Source organism: Rattus norvegicus, chromosome 13 (assembly GCF_021556685.1).
Source record: "Rattus norvegicus strain SHRSP/BbbUtx chromosome 13, alternate assembly SHRSP_T2T, whole genome shotgun sequence".
In the NCBI taxonomy this organism is placed as follows: Eukaryota; Metazoa; Chordata; class Mammalia; order Rodentia; family Muridae; genus Rattus; species Rattus norvegicus.
Window position 1 is genome coordinate 4,025,166 of NC_141546.1, and position 15,494 is coordinate 4,040,659.

A 15,494-nucleotide genomic window follows, 5' to 3' on the forward strand; every position below is an offset into this window, starting at 1 on the left:
TATTTTGATGGGGATTGCATTGAATCTGTAGATTGCTTTTGGTAAAATGGCCATTTTTACTATATTAATCCTGCCAATCCATGAGCATGAGAGATCTTTCCATCTTCTGAGGTCTTCTTCAATTTCTTTCCTCAGTGTCTTGAAGTTCTTATTGTACAGATCTTTTACTTGCTTGGTTAAAGTCACACCGAGGTACTTTATACTATTTGGGTCTATTATGAAGGGTGTCTTTTCCCTAATTTCTTTCTCGGCTTGTTTCTCTTTTGTATAGAGGAAGGCAACTGATTTCTTTGAGTTAATTTTATACCCAGCCACTTTGCTGAAGTTGTTTATCAGCTTTAGTAGTTCTCTGGTGGAACTTTTGGGATCACTTAAATATACTATCATGTCATCTGCAAATAGTGATATTTTGACTTCTTCTTTTCCGATCTGTATCCCCTTGATCTCCTTTTGTTGTCTGATTGCTCTGGCTAGAACTTCAAGAACTATATTGAATAAGTAGGGAGAGAGTGGGCAGCCTTGTCTAGTCCCTGATTTTAGTGGGATTGCTTCGAGTTTCTCTCCATTTAGTTTAATGTTAGCAACTGGTTTGCTGTATATGGCTTTTACTATGTTTAGGTATGGGCCTTGAATTCCTATTCTTTCCAGGACTTTTATCATGAAGGGGTGTTGAATTTTGTCAAATGCTTTCTCAGCATCTAATGAAATGATCATGTGGTTTTGTTCTTTCAGTTTGTTTATATGATGGATCACGTTGATGGTTTTCCGTATATTAAACCATCCCTGCATGCCTAGGATGAAGCCTACTTGATCATGGTGGATGACTGTTTTGATGTGCTCTTGAATTCGGTTTGCCAGAATTTTTTTTTTTTTGGTGATATAATAAATATTTTTTTTTATTAACTTGAGTATTTCTTATATACATTTCGAGTGTTATTCCCTTTCCCGGTTTCCGGGCAAACATCCCCCTCCCCCCTCCCCTTCCTTATGGGTGTTCCCCTCCCAACCCTCCCACCATTGCCGCCCTCCCCCCATAGACTAGTTCACTGGGGGTTCAGTCTTAGCAGGACCCAGGGCTTCCCCTTCCACTGGTGCTCTTACTAGGATATTCATTGCTACCTATGGGGTCAGAGTCCAGGGTCAGTCCATGTATAGTCTTTAGGTAGTGGCTTAGTCCCTGGAAGCTCTGGTTGCTTGGCATTGTTGTACTTTTGGGGTCTCGAGCCCCTTCAAGCTCTTCCAGTTCTTTCTCTGATTCCTTCAATAGGGGACCTATTCTCAGCTCAGTGGTTTGCTGCTGGCATTCGCCTCTGTATTTGCTGTATTGTGGCTGTGTCTCTCAGGAGCGATCTACATCCGGCTCCTGTCGGTCTGCACTTCTTTGCTTCATCCATCTAGTCCAATTGGGTGGCTGTATATGTATGGGCCAAATGTGGGACAGGCTCTGAATGGGTGTTCCTTCAGTCTCTGTTTTAATCTTTGCCTCTCCCTTCCCTGCCAAGGGTATTCTTTTTCCTCATTTAAAGAAGGAGTGAAGCATTCACATTTTGATCATCCGTCTTGAGTTTCGTTTGTTCTAGGGATCTAGGGTAATTCAAGCATTTGGGTTAATAGCCACTTATCAATGAGTGCATACCATGTATGTCTTTCTGTGATTGGGTTAGTTCACTCAGGATGATATTTTCCAGTTCCAACCATTTGCCTACGAATTTCATAAACTCGTTGTTTTTGATAGCTGAGTAGTATTCCATTGTGTAGATGTACCACATTTTCTGTATCCATTCCTCTGTTGAAGGGTTTGCCAGAATTTTATTAAGTATTTTTGCGTCGATATTCATAAGGGAAATTGGTCTGAAGTTCTCTTTCTTTGTTGTGTCTCTGTGTGGTTTAGGTATAAGAGTAATTGTGGCTTCGTAGAAGGAATTCGGTAGTGCTCCATCTGTTTCAATTTAGTGGAATAGTTTGGATAATATTGGTATGAGGTCTTCTATGAAGGTTTGATAGAATTCTGCACTAAACCCATCTGGACCTGGGCTCTTTTTGGTTGGAAGACCTTTAATGACTGCTTCTATTTCCTTAGGAGTTATGGGGTTGTTTAACTGGTTTATCTGTTCCTGATTTAACTTCGATACCTGGTATCTGTCTAGGAAATTGTCCATTTCCTGAAGATTTTCAAATTTTGTTGAATATAGGTTTTTATAGTAAGATCTGATGATTTTTTGAATTTCCTCTGAATCTGTAGTTATGTCTCCCATTTCATTTCTAATTTTGTTAATTTGGACGCACTCTCTGTGTCCTCTCGTTAGTCTGGCCAAGGGTTTATCTATCTTGTTGATTTTCTCAAAGAACCAACTTTTGGTTCTGTTGATTCTTTCTATGGTCCTTTTTGTTTCTACTTGGTTGATTTCAGCTCTGAGTTTGATTATTTCCTGCCTTCTTCTCCTCCTGGGTGTATTTGCTTCTTTTTGTTCTAGAGCTTTTAGGTGTGCTGTCAAGCTGCTGACATATGCTCTTTCCTGTTTCTTTCTACAGGCACTCAGCGCTATGAGTTTTCCTCTTAGCACAGCTTTCATTGTGTCCCATAAGTTTGGGTATGTTGTATCTTCATTTTCATTAAATTCTAAAAAGTTTTTAATTTCTTTCTTTATTTCTTCCTTGACCAGGTTATCATTGCGTAGAGCATTGTTCAATTTCCACGTATATGTGGGCATTCTTCCCTTATTGTTATTGAAGACCAGTTTTAGGCCGTGGTGGTCCGATAGCACGCATGGGATTATCTCTATCTTTCTGTACCTGTTGAGGCCCGTTTTTTGACCAATTATATGGTCAATTTTGGAGAAAGTACCATGAGGAGCTGAGAAGAAGGTATATCCTTTTGCTTTAGGATAGAATGTTCTATAAATATCCGTTAAGTCCATTTGGCTCATGACTTCTCTTAGTCTGTCGACATCACTGTTTAATTTCTGTTTCCATGATCTGTCCATTGATGAGAGTGGGGTGTTGAAGTCTCCCACTATTATTGTGTGAGGTGCAATGTGTGTTTTGAGCTTTAGTAAGGTTTCTTTTACGTATGTAGGTGCCCTTGTATTTGGGGCATAGATATTTAGGATTGAGAGTTCATCTTGGTGGATTTTTCCTTTGATGAATATGAAGTGTCCTTCTTTATCTTTTTTGAAGACTTTTAGTTGGAAATTGATTTTATTTGATATTAGAATGGCTACTCCAGCTTGCTTCTTCTGACCATTTGCTTGGAAAGTTGTTTTCCAGCCTTTCACTCTGAGGTAGTGTCTGTCTTTCTCTCTGAGGTGTGTTTCCTGTAGGCAGCAGAATGCAGGGTCCTCATTGCGTATCCAGTTTGTTAATCTATGTGTTTTTAATGGGGAGTTGAGGCCATTGATATTGAGAGATATTAAGGAATAGTGATTATTGCTTCCCTTTATATTCATATTTGGATGTGAGGTTATGTTTGTGTGCTTTCATTCTCTTTGTTTTGTTGCCAAGACGATTAGTTTCTTGCTTCTTCTAGGGTATAGCTTGCCTGCTTATGTTGGGCTTTACCATTTATTATCCTTTGTAGTGCTGGATTTGTAGAAAGATATTGTGTAAATTTGGTTTTGTCATGGAATATCTTGGTTTCTCCATCAATGTTAATTGAGAGTTTTGCTGGATACCGTAACCTGGGCTGGCATTTGTGTTCTCTTAGGGTCTGTATGACATCAGTCCAGGATCTTCTGGCCTTCATAGTTTCTGGCGAGAAGTCTGGTGTGATTCTGATAGGTCTCCCTTTATATGTTACTTGACCTTTTTCCCTTACTGCTTTTAATATTCTTTCTTTATTTTGTGCGTTTGGTGTTTTGACAATTATGTGACGGGAGGTGTTTCTTTTCTGGTCCAATCTATTTGGAGTTCTGTAGGCTTCTTGTATGTCTATGGGTATCTCTTTTTTTAGGTTAGGGAAGTTTTCTTCTATGATTTTGTTGTAGATATTTACTGGTCCTTTGAGCTGGGATTCTTCACTCTCTTCTATACCTATTATCCTTAGGTTTGATCTTCTCATTGAGTCCTGGATTTCCTGTATGTTTTGGACCAGTAGCTTTTTCCGCTTTACATTATCTTTGACAGTTGAGTCAATGATTTCTATGGAATCTTCTGCTCCTGAGATTCTCTCTTCCATCTCTTGAATTCTGTTGGTGAGGCTTGTATCTACAGCTCCTTGTCTCTTCTTTTGGTTTTCTATATCCAGGGTTGTTTCCATGTGTTCTTTCTTGATTGCTTCTATTTCCATTTTTAATTCCTTCAACTGTTTGATTGTGTTTTCCTGGAATTCTTTCAGGGATTTTTGCGATTCCTCTCTGTAGGCTTTTACTTGTTTATTAATGTTTTCCTGTGCTTCCCTAAGTGTGTTCATGTCTTTCTTGAAGTCCTCCAGCATCATGATCAAATATGATTTTGTAACTAGATCTTGCTTTTCTGGTGTGTTTGGATATTCCATGTTTGTTTTGGTGGGAGAATTGGGCTCCGATGATGGCATGTAGTCTTGGTTTCTGTTGCTTGGGTTCCTGCGCTTGCCTCTCGCCATCAGATTATCTCTAGTGTTACTTTGTTCTGCTATTTCTGACAGTGGCTAGACTGTCCTATAAGCCTGTGTGACAGGAGTGCTGTAGACCTGTTTTCCTCTCTTTCAGTCAGTTATGGGGACAGAGTGTTCTGCTTTCTGGCGTGTAGTTTTTCCTCTCTACAGGTCTTCAGCTGTTCCTGTGGGCCTGTGTCTTGAGTTCACCAGGCAGCTTTCTTGCAGCAGAAAATTTGGTCTTACCCGTGGTCCCGAGGCTCAGGTTCGCTCTTGGGGTGCTGCCCACGGGCTCTCTGCAGCGGCAGCAACCAGGAAAACCTGTGCCGCCCCTTCCGGGAACTTCAGTGCACCAGGGTTCCAGATGGTCTTTGGCTTTTTCCTCTGGCGTCCGAGATGTGTGTGCAGGGAGCAGTCACTTCTGGTTTCCTAGGCTTGTCTGCCTCTCTGAAGGTTTAGCTCTCCCTCCCACGGGATTTGGGTGCAGAGAACTGTTTATCCGGTCTGTTTCTTTCAGGTTCCGGCGGTGTCTCAGGCACAGGGGTCCTGCCGCTCCTGGGCCCTTCCCCACGGGAGCCCAGAGGCCTTATACAGTTTCCTCTTGGGCCAGGGATGTGGGCAGGGGTGAGCAGAGTTGGTGGTCTCTTCCGCTCTGCAGCCTCAGGAGTGCCCACCTGACCAGGCGGTTGGGTCTCTCTCTCACCGGGTCTGGGAGCAGAGAGCTGCTGCGGGCCGGGATCCGCGGGTGTGGGACTTCCGGTAAACACAGAACGTGCCCGGTCCTGGAGAAATTCTGCTTTCCTGTGTCCCAAGCTCACCAGGCAGCTTTCTTGCAGCAGAAAATTTGGTCTTACCTGTGGTCCCGAGGCTCAGGTTCGCTCGTGGGGTGCTCCCCACGGGCTCTCTGAGGAATGAAATTTTGATCTATGTGTAAAGCATTGGACCAAAAATGCCACATTCATTTGACACTTTTTAGAATATTTATAAAATTTAATCTTTCTCATGTTTATGTACCATAGGCTTTTCTTGAGCATATTCTGTTTGATTAGAATGGTTCCTAGTTTCTCTCTTACAATGGCTTGATTTATATATCATTTTTAATGCTTCCATTTCCAGTCACTTATGATGAAGTGGAGCTCCAAAGACAGAGACTGGTAGAAGAGGTGTCTGAACAAACAATGTAATTGAGAAAGACTAAAGATTACTGATTTGACTTTTTTAGGTTTTATTTGTAGTTTATGTTCAGGAAATCATTTAAAACAATGATTATGATAGTTTCCTTTCTTATTTTAAAATAATTCTATGTATGATTTTTAAATATTTTCATGATTATTACATAATTATATATGAATGAGATATGCACATGTATATGTATAGATTTAAACATGTGCAAAGACCAGAAAAGCTCATCTGGTGTCTACCTCTTTCATTCTTCTGGTTTTTTGATTAAGATTCTCTTTGAACCTGTAGGTTGAGTTTTCTCATCTCATAAAACCACAGTCTTGCTTCTTTCCACCTCAGGTCTGGGATTATAAGCTTTACCCCAACATCTGGCTTGTTACAACAATACTTGGATGCAAACACCATTCATCATGATTGCTTCGTAAATGATCTTAAACTCTGAGCTACCTCTCAATCTCAACCTCAAACTTTTCCAGAGTCTTCCATGAAGTGCTTAAATGATTTGAGTTGGTCGCAAATTCATTTTCAGGTAGTGAGATGTTAAAAAAAAAAACTGCCCATACTTTTACATTATAAATGAGCTCTATTAGAGATGGTATAGTTTACAAAGACAGTAGAAGACAGACAAATAAGTATGATTTTAAAAGAGGGTAGATTTCTAGCATAAAGATGTGCCAAAGAGTCAAACAACCGGAATGTTCTTTAAGCTGTTCATTGGTAGGGTTAAGCAATATTTTAGGTCAATAACATCAAATAAACTCAAGGTACTAGCAGCACTAGTAAGAACAGTAAGAACTGTAGTCTCTGGAAACAAAACAGAGCACAGAGATTGGTGAAGATGGTTTTAACTCATTTCCAGCCTCTAACATTATAGACTTTACAGAACAGCAGTCCCCATTCTCAAAGGAACTATTATTTCAGGAATTTGGGGATAGATTAATTGAACATTTCCAGGCTTTGAAAAATTTTAGGCAGAAATTCTTCAAGTAAGTGGAAGAGTGAAGAATTGCTCTATGTATTTCTTGAAATTTTCCTTTGGTCCTGACCTTCTATATCCCTGCTAAATAGTAGTTTTAACTGTTCCATAATGTTGGAAATCTCTCATGTATAAAATATTTTTGTCCCTAAGACAACTATAATTCATCTTGTAAAATTAATTTTGTTCGACTCGCGGATCCCTGCCCGCAGCAGCTCGCTGCTCCCAAACACCATGGGAGAGAGACCTCACTGCCTGGACAGGTGGGCACTCCTGAGACTGCAGAGCGGAAGAGACCACCAACACTGCCCACCCCTGCCCACATCCCTGGCCCAAGAGGAAACTGTATATGGCCTCTGGGTTCCCTTGGATAAGGGCACAGCAGCAGCAGGTCCCCTGCATCTGAGACACCACCGGAACCTGAAGGGACCGACCAGATAAACAGTTCTCTACACCCAAATCCCATGGGAGGGAGAGCTAAACCTTCAGAGATGCAGACACTCCTAGGTAACCAGAAGAGACTGCACTCTGCCCACATTACTGATTCCAGAGGAAAACACCAAACGCCATCTGGAACCCTGGTGCAGGGAAGCTCCCGGAAAGGGCGGCGCAGATCTTCCTGGTTGCTGCCCCCGTGGAGAGCTCATAAGCAAAACCCCACGAGCAAACTTGAGCCTCGGGACCACAGTTAAGACAAAACTTCCTACTCCAAGAGACCTGCCTGGTGAATGCAGGACATAGGCCCACAGGAACAGCTGAAGACCTATAGATAGGAAAAACTACCCAAAAGCGGAACACTCTGTTCCCATAACTGGCTGAAAGAAAACAGGAAAACAGGATAACAGCACCCCTGACACACAGGCTTATAGGACAGTCTAGCCACTGTCAGAAATAGAAGAACAAAGTAACACAAGAGATAATCTGGAGACACCACCGGAACCTGAGGGAAACAGACCAGATAAACAGTTCTCTGCACCCAAATCCCATGGGAGGGAGAGCTGAACCTTCAGAGAGGCAGACAAGCCTGGGAAACCAGAAGAGACTGCTCTCTGTACATACATCTCGGACGCCAGAGATAAACACCAAAGGCCATCTGGAACCCTGGTGCACTGAAGCCCCCGGAAGGGGCGGCACAGGTCTTCCTGGTTGCTGCCGCTGCAGAGAGCCCTTGGGCAGCACCCCGCGAGCAAACTTGAGCCTCGGGACCACAGGTAAGACCAACTTGTCTGCTGCAAGAGAGCTGCCTTGTGAGATCGGGACACACAGAGGCAGAGTTCATCTAGGACCTGGCACGTCCTGTGTTTGCCGAAGGTCCCACGCCCGCGGATCCCAGCCCGCAGCAGCTCTCTGCAACCAGACCCCTTGGGAAAGAGACCTCACCGCCTGGTCAGGTGGGCACTCCTGAGGCTGAAGAGCGGAAGAGACCACCAACACTGAACACCCCTACCCACATCCCTGGCCCAAGAGGAAACTGTATAAGGCCTCTGGGCTCCCGTGGGGGAGGGCCCAGGAGCAGAAGGCCCCCCGCCTGAGACACCGCCGGAACCTGAAGGAAACAGACCGGATACACAGTTCTCTGCACCCAAATCCCGTGGGAGGGAGAGCTAAACCTTCAGAGAGGCAGACAAGGCTGGGAAACCAGAAGAGACTGCTCTCTGTGCACACATCTCGAACGCCAGAGATAAACACCAAAGGCCATCTGGAACCCTGGTGCACTGAAGCTCCCGGAAGGGGCGGCACAGGTCTTCCTGGTTGCTGCCTCTGCAGAGAGCCCGTGGGCAGCACCCCACGAGCGAACTTGAGCCTCGGGACCACAGGTAAGACCAACTTTTCTGCTGCAAGAAAGCTGCCTGGTGAACTCAAGACACAGGCCCACAGAGACAGCTGAAGACCTGTAGAGACGAAAAACTACACGCCCGAAAACAGAACACTCTGTCCCCAGAACTGACTGAAAGAGAGGAAAACAGGTCTACAGCACTCCTGACACACAGGCTTATAGGACAGTCTCGCCACTGTCAGAAATAGCAGAACAAAGTAACACTAGAGATAATCTGAGGGCAAGAGGCAAGCGCAGGAACCCAAGCAACAGAAACCAAGACTACATGGCATCATCAGAGCCCAATTCTCCCACCAAAACAAACATGGAATATCCAAACACACCAGAAAAGCAAGATATAGTTTCAAAATCATATTTGATCATGATGCTGGAGGACTTCAAGAAAGACGTGAAGAACTCCCTTAGAGAACAAGTAGAAGCCTACAGAGAGGAATCACAAAAATCCCTGAAAGAATTCCAGGAAAACACAATCAAACAGTTGAAGGAATTAAAAATGGAAATAGAAGCAATCAAGAAAAAACACATGGAAACAACCCTGGATATAGAAAACCAAAAGAAGAGACAAGGAGCTGTAGATACAAGCCTCACCAACAGAATACAAGAGATGGAAGAGAGAATCTCAGGAGCAGAAGATTCCATAGAAATCATTGACTCAACTGTCAAAGATAATGTAAAGCAGAAAAAGCTACAGGTCCAAAACATACAGGAAATCCAGGACTCAATGAGAAGATCAAACCTAAGGATAATAGGTATAGAAGAGAGTGAAGACTCCTAGCTCAAAGGACCAGTAAATATCTTCAACAAAATCATAGAAGAAAACTTCCCTAACCTAAAAAAGAGATACCCATAGGCATACAAGAAGCCTACAGAACTCCAAATAGATTGGAGCAGAAAAGCAACACCTCCCGTCACATAATAGTCAAAACACCAAACACACAAAATAAAGAAAGAATATTAAAAGCAGTAAGGAAAAAAGGTCAAGTAACATATAAAGGCAGACCTATCAGAATCACACCAGACTTCTCACCAGAAACTATGAAGGCCAGAAAATCCTGGACTGATGTCATACAGACCCTAAGAGAACACAAATGCCAGCACAGATTACTGTATCCTGCAAAACTCTCAATTAACATAGATGGAGAAACCAAGATATTCCATGACAAAACCAAATTTACACAATATCTTTCTACAAATCCAGCACTACAAAGGAAAATAAATGGTAAAGCCCAACATAAGGAGGCAAGCTATACCCTAGAAGAAGCAAGAAACTAATCGTCTTGGCAACAAAACAAAGAGAATGAAAGCACACAAACATAACCTCACATCCAAATATGAATATAACGGGAAGCAATAATCATTATTCCTATATATCTCAACATCAATGGCCTCAACTCCCCAATAAAAAGACATAGATTAAAAAACTGGATATGCAAAGAGGACCCTGCATTCTGCCTACAGGAAACACACCTCAGAGACAAAGACAGACATTACCTCAGAATGAAAGGCTGGAAAACAATTTTCCAAGCAAATGGTCAGAAGAAGCAAGCTGGAGTAGCCATTCTAATATCAAATAAAATCAATTTTCAACTAAAAGTCATCAAAAAAGATAAGGAAGGACACTTCATATTCATCAAAGGAAAAATCCACCACGATGAACTCTCAATCCTAAATATCTATGCCCCAAATACAAGGGAACCTACATATGTAAAAGAAACCTTACTAAAGCTCAAAACACACATTGCACCTCACACAATAATAGTGGGAGATTTCAACTCCCCACTCTCATCTATGGACAGATCATGGAAACAGAAATTAAACAGAGATGTAGACAGACTAAGAGAAGTCATGAGCCAAATGGACTTAACAGATATTTATAGAACATTCTATCCTAAAGCAAAAGGATATACCTTCTTCTCAGCTCCTCATGGTACTTTCTCCAAAATTGACCATATAATTTGTCAAAAAACGGGCCTCAACAGGTACAGAAAGATAGAAATAATCCCATGCGTGCTATCGAACCACCACAGCCTAAAACTGGTCTTCAATAACAATCAAGGAAGAATGCCCACATATACTTGGAAATTGAACAATGCTCTACTCAATGATAACCTGGTCAAGGAAGAAATAAAGAAAGAAATTAAAAACTTTTTAGAATTATATTGAAATGAAGGTCCAACATACCCAAACTTATGGGACACAATGAAAGCTTTGCTAAGAGGAAAACTCATAGCACTGAGTGCCTGCAGAAAGAAACAGGAAAGAGCATATGTCAGCAGCTTGACAGCACACCTAAAAGCTCTAGACCAAAAAGAAGCAAATACACCCAGGAGGAGTAGAAGGCAGGAAATAATCAAACTCAGACTGGAAATCAACCATGTAGAAACAAAAAGGACCATAGAAAGAATCAACAGAACCAAAAGTTGGTTCTTTGAGAAAATCAACAAGATAGATAAACCCTTAGCCAGACTAACCAGAGGACACAGAGAGTGTGTCCAAATTAACAAAATCAGAAATGAAAAGGGAGACAAAGTAACAGATTCAGAGGAAATTCAAAAAATCATCAGATTTTACTATAAAAACCTATATTCAACAAAACTTGAAAATCTTCAGGAAATGGACAGTTTGCTAGACAGTTACCAGGTACCGAAGTTAAATCAGGAACAGATAAACCAGTTAAACAACCCCATAACTACTAAGGAAATAGAAGCAGTCATTAAAGGTCTCCCAACCAAAAAGAGCCCAGGTCCAGACGGGTTTAGTGCAGAACTCTATCAAAACTTCATAGAAGACCTCATGACAATATTATCCAAACTATTCCTCAAAATTGAAACAGATGGATCACTACCGAATACCTTATACGAAGCCACAATTACTCATACCAAAACCACACAAAGACACAACAAGGAAAGAGAACTTCAGACCAATTTCCCTTATGAATAACGACGCAAAAATACTCAACAAAATTCTGGCAAACCGAATCCAAGAGCACATCAAAACAATCATCCACCATGACCAAGTAGGCTTCATCCCAGGCATGCAGGGATGGTTTAATATACGGAAAACCATCAACGTGATCCATTATATAAACAAACTGAAAGAACAAAACCACATGATCATTTCATTAGACCCTGAGAAAGCATTTGACAAAATTCAACACCCCTTCATGATAAAAGTCCTGGAAATAATAGTAATTCAAGGCCCATACCTGAACATAGTAAAAGCCATATACAGCAAACCAGTTGCGAACATTAAACTAAATGGAGAGAAACTTGAAGCAATCCCACTAAAATCAGGGACTAGACAAGGCTGCCCACTCTCTCCCTACTTATTCAATATATTTCTTGAAGTTCTAGCCAGAGCAATCAGACAACAAAAGGAGGTCATGGGGATACAGATCGGAAAAGAAGAAGTCAAAATATCACTATTTGCAGATGATATGATAGTTTATTTAATTGATCCCATACGTTCCACAAGAGAACTACTAAAGCTGATAGACAATTTCAGCAAAGTGGCTGTGTATAAAATTAACTCAAATAAATCAGTTGCCTTCCCTATACAAAAGAGAAACAAGCTGAGAAAGAAATTAGGGAAACGACACCCTTCATAATAGACCCAAATAATATAAAGTACCTTGGTGTGACTCTAACAAAACAAGTAAAAGATCTGTACAATAAGAACTTCAAGACACTGAAGAAGGAAATTGAAGAAGACCTCAGAAGATGGAAAGTTCTCCCATGCTCATTGATTGGCAGGATTAATATAGTAAAAATGGCCATTTTACCAAAAGCAATCTACAGATTCAATGCAATCCCCATCAAAATACCAATCCAATACTTCAAAGAGTTAGACAGAACAATTTGCAAATTCATCTGGAATAACAAAATACCCAGGATAGCTAAAGCTATCCTCAACAATAAAAGGACTTCAGGGGGAATCACTATCCCTGAACTCAAGCAGTATTACAGAGCAATAGTGATAAAAACTGCATGGTATTGGTACAGAGACAGACAGATAGACCAATGGAATAGAATTGAAGACCCAGAAATGAACCCAGACACCTATGGTCACTTGATTTTTGACAAAGGAGCCAAAACCATCCAATGGAAAAATGATAGCATTTTCAGTAAATGGTGCTGGTTCAACTGGAGGTCAACATGTAGAAGAATGCAGATCGATCCATGCTTATCACCCTGTACAAAGCTTAAGTCCAAGTGGATCAAGGACCTCCACATCAAACCAGACACACTCAAACTAATAGAAGAAAAACTATGGAAGCATCTGGAACACATGGGCACTGAAAAAATTTCCTAAACAAAACACCAATGGCTTACGCTCTAAGATCAAGAATCGACAAATGGGATCTCATAAAACTGCAAAGCTTCTGTAAGGCAAAGGACACTGTGGTTAGGACAAAACGGCAGCCAACTGATTGGGAAAAGATCTTTACCAATCCTACAACAGATAGAGGCCTTATATCCAAAATATACGAAGAACTCAAGAAGTTAGACCGCAGGGAAACAAATAACCCTATTAAAAATGGGGTTCAGAGCTAAACAAAGAATTCACAGCTGAGGAATACCAAATGGCTGAGAAACACCTAAAGAAATGTTCAACATCTTTAGTCATAAGGGAAATGCAAATCAAAACAACCCTGACATTTCACCTCACACCAGTGAGAATGGCTATGCTCAAAAACTCAGGGGACAAAAGATGCTGGCGAGGATGTGGAGAAAGAGGAACACTCCTCCATTGTTGGTGGGATTGCAAACTGGTACAACCATTCTGGAAATCAGTCTGGAGGATCTTCAGAAAATTGGACATTTAACTGCCTGAGGATCCAGCTATAACTCTCTTGGGCATATATCCAAAAGATGCCCCAACATATAAAAAAGACACGTGCTCCACTATGTTCATTGCAGCCTTATTTATAATAGCCAGAAGCTGGAAAGAACCCAGATGCCCTTCAACAGAGGAATGGATACAGAAAATGTGGTACATCTACACAATGGAATATTACTCAGCTATCAAAAACAACGACTTTATGGAATTCGTACGCAAATGGTTGGAACTGGAAAACATCATCCTGAGTGAGCTAACCCAATCACAGAAAGACATACATGGTATGCACTCATTGATAAGTGGCTATTAGCCCAAATGCTTGAATTACCCTAGATGCCTAGAACAAATGAAATTCAAGACGGATGATCAAAATGTGAATGCTTCACTCCTTCTTTAAAAGGGGAACAAGAATACCCTTGGCAGGGAAGAGAGAGGCCAAGATTAAAACAGAGACTGAAGGAACACCCATTTAGAGCCTGCCCCACATGTGGCCCATACATATACAGCCACCCAATTAGACAAGATGGATGAAGCAAAGAAGTGCAGACCGACAGGAGCCGGATGTACATCGCTCTTGAGAGACACAGCCAGAATACAGCAAATACAGAGGCGAATACCAGCAGCATACCACTGAACTGAGAATAGAACCCCCGTTGAAGGAATCAGAGAAAGAACTGGAAGATCTTGAAGGGGCTCGAGACTCCATATGTACAACAATGCTAAGCAACCAGAGCTTCCAGGGAATAAGCCACTACCTAAAGACTATACATGGACTGACCCTGGACTCTGACCTCATAGGTAGCAATGAATATCCTAGTAAGAGCACCAGTGGAAGGAGAAGCCCTGGGTCCTGCTAAGACTGAACCCCCAGTGAACTAGACTGGTGGGGGGAGGGCAGCAATGGGGGGAGGGTTGGGAGGAGAACACCCATAAGGTAGGGGAGGGGGGAGGGGGATGTTTGCCCGGATACCGGGAAAGGGAATAACACTCGAAATGTATATAAGAAATACTCAAGTTAATAAAAAAAAAAAAAAGAATAATCTGATGGCGAGAGGCAAATGCAGGAATAGAAGCAACATAAACCAAGACTACATGGCATCATCGGAACCCAATTCTCCCACCAAAGCAAAGATGGAATATCCAAACACACCAGAAAAACCAGATCTAGTTTCAAAATCATATTTGATCATGATTCTGGAGGACTTCAAGAAAAACGTGAAGAACGCCCTTAGAGAAACACTGGAAAACATAAATAAACAAGTAGAAGCCTACAGAGAGGAATCACAAAAATCCCTGGAAGAATTCCAGGAAAGCACAATCAAACAGTTGAAGGATTTAAAAATGGAAATAGAAGCAATCAAGAAAGAACAAATGGAAACAACCCTGGATATAGAAAACCAAAAGAAGAGACAAGGATCCGTAGATACAAGCTTCACCAACAGAATACAAGAGATAGAAGAGAGAATCTCAGGAGCAGAACATTCCATAGAAATCATCGACTCAACTGTCAAAGATAATGTAAAGCGGAAAAAGCTACTGGTCCAAATCATACAGGAAATCCAGGACTCAATGAGAAGATCAAACCTAAGGATAATAGGTATAGAAGAGAGTGAAGACTCCCAGCTCAAAGGACCAGTAAATATCTTCAACAAAATTATAAAAGAAAACTTCTCTAATCTAAAGAAAGATATACCCATAGGCATACAAGAAGCCTACAGAACTCCAAATAGATTGGACCAGAAAAGAAGCACCTCCCGACATATAATAGTCAAAACACCAAATGCACAAAATAAAGAAAGAATATTAAAAGCAGTAAGGGAAAAAGGTTAAGTAACATATGAAGGCAGACCTATCAGAATCACACCAGACTTTTCACAAGAGACTATGAAAGCCAGAAGATCCTGGACAGATGTGATACAGATAGTAAGAGAACAGAAATGCCAGCCCAGGTTACTGTACCATGCAAAACTCTCAATTACCATAGATGGAGAAACCAAGATATTGCATGACAGAACCAAATTTACACAATATCTTTCTACAAATCCAGCACTACAAAGGAAAATAAATGGTAAAGCCCAACATAAGGAGGC

General features: G+C 41.4%; 1 protein-coding gene across 2 annotated transcripts in view; it reads left to right on the forward strand.

Moving 5' to 3' along the window:
• Cntnap5c (contactin associated protein-like 5C) overlaps nucleotides 1-15,494 on the forward strand; it is a gene marked incomplete at its 5' end in the record, with an annotated part of 856,281 nt that overhangs the window by 311,478 nt on the left and 529,309 nt on the right.